Raw genomic sequence first — 6,257 nt, forward strand, 5'->3', positions numbered from 1 at the left:
GATATCAGTATTGACTTGACACTTGACCTCCAAAGGGTCCCAAATTTACTTAGAAGTTTTGTATTCAATGACCCTATTGGACATGACACTATCAAGACTGCTATGCAAAAGATGTCCAACTTTTGCATATTTTATAATTGATGAAAGATCATCAGGAGTATAATCATTTTTGTCCTTGTCAACCATCTTTTCTTCTTGACTAAAGACAGCAACAGCCAATTTCATAGCCTGTGAGGATCAGCATAAATCATGTTCAGATATTCAGGAGCTATTGCTTCTAGACACATGGCCATCTTGATTTTTCAGGTTGCATTCATGAATTTTCGATATTGAAACATTAATAGCCTCATATTTTATCATGTTGTGGTTGATATGGTTTATGGCTGGTGGTGTGGGGGACTTTTTTGAGTTTCTTTGTCTATCATTAATAATTGTTTCTTGGATCTTAAACTGTTTGTGTATCAACAGCAGGCTCTGATATCAATTGTTAGGCCTTAAATCAACTGAAGAGGGGGGCGGTGAATACAATTAAACAATTAAATTGAATTAAAGAACTTAACAGAATGAACAATTTTTATATTAAAGGATAAAAACTGATTATAATACTCTCTTAAAGGATGAACGGATATCCTTGAGAGCCGCTAGGTTATTTATTTGATATATCAATGCTCGACTACACATATAATGTTAACCTAATATGTGCTTATATACTGCACAATTACACAATCAATCTAGAAGATATGTTACAAGTGAATAAGTAAAGTCCTACACCGACATATCTCTTCAAATCAAAGTCTTCTAAATAGAATCAATTACTTCCTGGAAATCAGTCTTGACGGATGCAGATAGACAAACTTTGATATTAAACTCTGATCTGTCAAATACCGATAGTCTTCATAAACTCTGATAACTTCCAGTAGCAAACTCTGATGGTAAATGTTGATATCATCAAATCATATCTAACAGTAACTAAGACAAGAATCTCATAGAAAATATTATAAAAACCTCATCAGTTGATGAGCTACCCTTTCAATAGTTATCCCTTAGGATGGCTAGTCGTTGAAGGCTACAATTCCACTTAACATAAATATGCTATGTGTTTTGCTTATAATCATAATTCAAGCTTGATTCCTAACACGTCACTTGTCAATAATTGCTTGCATTGAGGAGTGAAGACTCGAGTCCGAGTGTTCTCTTCAAATCTATGCGTTTCATCCATCAGATCTGGCCGAATTTTCCTTTCACCCGGGTACCAGAATCTGTGGAGTCATCAAGGCCTTACTCTTCTCCGATCATTTCATACTAGCGGCGTCTTTAGTATTTAGAGCTGAACGTTTGCTCATACATTACTACTCACCGGCCATTCTTCGTTGTTTTGGAAGAATTAAGGTCGATCTATAATGTTGTATAACTTGATATGCGTGTTTGTAGCTCGATCTGTTGGTATGCGTTAATTTGGTTGCTAAATTTTGTGTGTTGTTTTTAGGAGGAGGTTAGAGCTCCTTCTAACTCCATTGTTAAAGTGTAATACTTTCGATCCCATTTTCAATGTGTTTACAGGTGTATTCGTACTCCTTTCTAAATGGGCCTCTAAGTGGGCTCTATTCTATTGGTAGGTATAGGCCCAACAGCCTGTAAGAGCTATTCTCTGAAAGATTTGCTTTGCATAATTACATTCAGCAAAAAGATGTAAAACATAGAGCTGTTCACGAACCGAGCTGAGTTGGGTTTTGATCGAACCGAGCCGAGCTTTAATTTTTTTTGCCTGACAAACTGAGTCGAGCCGAGCTTTCTTAATGAATAAAAAACCGTGTTCGAGCTCGAGCTCGTTAACGAATGAGCCGAACACGAGCTTTCACCATCAAAACGAGCCGAGTCGAGCTAAAGTAAAAAATTATGGTCAAAACACTGGTTGACTGTTAAAATAACAAACCAAATACTTTTATTTTTTTCTAAAAATTTTGTCATATCATTAAAATATATAGATCTTAACATCCGTATGGTTGGATCATTCATAAATATTATTTAAGAAATTGAAATATTAATATGAGACTAAATACTAGTTACAAGTACTGTTCAAACCATTGGTTGATTGTCAAAATAACAAACAAAATAAATTTATTTTTTTTCTAAAAATTTTGTCATATCACTAAAATATATAGATCTTAACATCCGTATGGTTGGATCATTCATAAATATTTTTTTAAAAAATGAATGATTAATACGAGACTAAATACTAGTTACAAGTACAGGTCAAAACACCGGTTGACTGTTAAAATAACAAACCAAATACATTTATTTTTTTCTAAATTTTTTATCATAACACTAAAATATATATATATATTAACATCCGTACGGTTGGATCATTCGTAAATATATTTTAAAAAATTAAAAAATTAATATGAGACTAAACACTAGTTACAAATACTGTTCAAATGATTGGTTGATTGTCAAAATAACAAACAAAATAAATTTATTTTTTTCTAAAACTTTTATCATATTACTAAAATATATAGATCTTAAATTCATATAGTTGGATCATTCATAAATATTTTTAAAAAAATTGAAACATTAATACGAGACTAAACACTAGTTACAAGTATAGATCAAAATACTGGTTGACTGTTAAAATAACAAACTAAATACATTTATTTTTTCTAAACATTTTGTCATATCTCTAAAATATATAGATCTTAACATTCGTACGGTTGGATCATTTATAAATATTTTTTTAAAAAATCGAAACATTAATACGAGACTAAACACTAATTACAAGTATTGTTCAAACCATTGGTTGATTGTTAAAATAACAAACAAAATAATTTTTTTTTGTAATTTTTTTGTCTTATCACTAAAATATATAGATCTTGACATCCGCATGGTTGGATCATTCATAAATATTTTTTTAAAAAATCGAAACATCAATATGGGACTAAATAAAAGTACTGGTCAAACTACTGGTTAACTCTTATAATAGCAAACCAAATATATTTATTTTTTTAAAATTTTTTATTATATCTGTATGGTTGGATCATTTATACATAACTTTAAGAAAATCGCAACACCAATCAGAGAATAAATACTAGTTACAAATAGTAGTCGAATTACATGTTAATTATTAAAAAAAATATTTTTAATATCTGACTTTTCCAAATTACTAAAATATATATTCTGAAATTCATATGATTCAATAATTTAAAAATATTTATAAAAAATCTGAATAAAGTTCATAATAATCAAATATATAAAAATTAAAAAAAAATTGAAACTTTTCGAGCCGAACCGAGCCCGAGCCGAGCATGCCAAAAGCTCGGCTCGAGCTCGTTTTCTTAACGAACACATTTTTGTGTTCGAGTTCGAGTCTTTAATGAACCAAGCTGAACCGAGCCCTTAATGAGTCGAGCTCCGGCTTGTTCGCGAACAACTCCAGTGAAACAACTTCAATTGCTGATTTGAAGAGAACACGGGTTGTGTCGACAGAAATCCCAAATCTAGACATGTGTTCCTTTGTGTAAAAGGCAATTCTTAAAATCCAGCCGAGAGATGAAATCATATTTAGGGACAAAGAGAGGCTGCCAAATTGCTTTGAGACAAAGAGAATATTTGACTTTGTTCTAAATTGTATTCTAGACCGAGGATAACTTAACCTTTGAAATGTTAGTATCATCCCGGAAAATAGCATCTCTGTTATGAAAACTAGCATTCCCAATTAACATACGTGATGTGTTACCAGCTTATGGTCAGAAGTTGGTAAATTCTAGCAATTTTCAAGAATGAAAATCACCAACTTTGGCCATATTTGAGGCTCTATATATAGAAACAACACGAGGATTAAATATATCAATAAGTGATCGTGCTCAAACCAAGGATCATGCCAAAAGAAAAATGCATATTGAGTACCAATTTCATAATTTAAGTAGCTGACATAGGTCGTATGTTGAGCATTTTCTTGAAGCACCATGTTATACCCAAATTTTGGTATTGGATCAATATGGGTCAAATGCGGATAAATTAAGGTCAAACTCAGTGTTGTGTTGCAAAAGAGATTGAAGACACGCCCAAATCTGTAGGACGCGTCTACTTTGGTGGAAGTGTTCATCAAGTGATCCTTTGGCAAGGAAGGTTGAAGACGCACCCATGTAAGTAGGACGCGCCAACTGTTCGTGGGAATATTTATTAAGGTTACTTTTGTGGTAAGGAGGTTTGAAAGCATCTATCTGATTTAGGACGCGCCCAGGAACAGAAGACGCATCCACTATGGTGGAAGTATTTAGTAAATGTGGTCCTTTGGTAATGAAGATTGGAGCACGCGCCTAGAGGTTGAGGACGCGTCCTGTCACCGTGGAAAGCTATGAGAGGTATTTGTAGATAAAACAATACAGACTTCATGGGGGTCAGGACGCGCCCAATATCCTAGGACGCATCCTATGTGTGGTCAGTGCATTCTCGTGAGGAGAGCTCAGGACAAGGCACGCATGGAAAGGAGTAATGGATGATTATTTCTACTAACGTATTTGTTGCAGGTACTCTTTGAAGAATTCCCTCCTTGAGACGGTCAAGGAGGGGGATGCCCGTGAAAAGCTTGAAGACCTCCAGGGGTATGCCTGATGATTGAAGGCCTCCTCCTATATTCAAAGGGTGTCCTTGTTGGGGATGTGGGGTTAACATTGGTGTGTGATTTGGGAACTCTGTTCTTGTATTCAACGGGTGTCCTCGTTAGAGAACTTTGGAGTCATCCTGCACTTTGCACCCAAGAGCTTGGGATCACCTATCATGTTATCTGGTGGGTTAAGGGACAGGGACGCGTCCGGCATTTGGGGTGAACCGTGGCTATAACTGTGTCTGTAAATCAAAGGAGATAGCTGTAGCGGAGTGTTATCCTTGCACAGGGAGATGCACTATCTGTGAAGTCCTATGATTACGGACGAGCCTTGGGCCTTTGCGGTTGGGCCTCATAGTTGGACATTCTTAAAGCTAGCGGAAGATGGATTCTGGATGGGATTCTACCGGGCCTACGAATAAGAAGTCTAAGCCCGTTAGATTTCTTGTTCCCCAAGAACTACGTCAGGCTTGATCCCTATATAAAGGGTACGTAGGCACATTGAGTGGGGTAAGAAGTTGAGAGCTGATAAGGGAGCCACCACTTACTCTGATCAATCTCATTCTAAAACAATCATAAACCACCACACACCGCTTGATTTTCTGGCGAAGAACCACCGTCATAGATCTTAATTCCGGCAAGAAATCTCAATCTTTGTTGTTACCAGATTCCTCCGTCAATAAATTGGCTCTAGAAGGAGGGGTGCTGATTAAGATCGTAATCTTGGGAGGAAAAGATGTCTTACAATCATGATGGAAGTTCTTATGATGGAAGTGATAGCAGATCTGAAGGAGAAAGCGAGGGAGGCTACACTCGCCATGAACCCTACATGCCCAGAAACATGGCACATCCCCTGAGAGCTCCGGATGTGGGAGGAACACCTCCAGTTCTCATCAGCAACGCTGATATCTTAGAACAGTTATACCGCACGGGGGATACGCTTAACAGTTTTTAGTCAAGGTTGAATACGGTGGAGCGTCGCAGGACAAGGAGGGGTCATCGTTTACCCCATCGTGGCCACGCTGTGGGAAAGCACCCGTAGTTGAGGGGGATGCCTGTAACACCCCCAGATCCGGGGTCGGGGATCCGGGTTGTCACGGTCTTTCTTTCCACAATATCACTTCACTTAATTAATAATAAATAACCTCATACTGTGACCCCACACTAACACACACCACAACCCGTTATAGTCTCAGAGATGAAATTGAAATAAGTACAAGTCTTTGAATCCACAATTTAAAATTATTACAACCCAAAACGATTACTTGATAATTTACAATTAATTGCCATTATCTGCCACAAGTTATAATTATACATAATTTGATTCTCAAAAATAGAATGCCTGATCTACCAATAGATCTACCTCTGCAGCTATAGCAGCCACAACATCATCGGGAAGACGCGGGACGCTTCCCACGCGCTTGCGCTGGGTCTGCTGGAGTCTAGCCATCTTTCCTAACTGTTGTTGTGTGATGAAGAAATAAAGCAAGAGTGAGCCTTACAGCTCGCAAGATAATATATAGTGATAACAATAATATAAGTATCTAAATGGATACTTACTAGAATCTTTTATCGTGTGTAAGATAATTACTAGTATATACTTACTAGTATATGAGCCTTCTCATAGTACTCATGAAAGTCTTGGTCAAAAGAAATG

Source organism: Apium graveolens, chromosome 3 (genome assembly GCF_009905375.1).
Source record: "Apium graveolens cultivar Ventura chromosome 3, ASM990537v1, whole genome shotgun sequence".
NCBI classification, from domain to species: Eukaryota; Viridiplantae; Streptophyta; class Magnoliopsida; order Apiales; family Apiaceae; genus Apium; species Apium graveolens.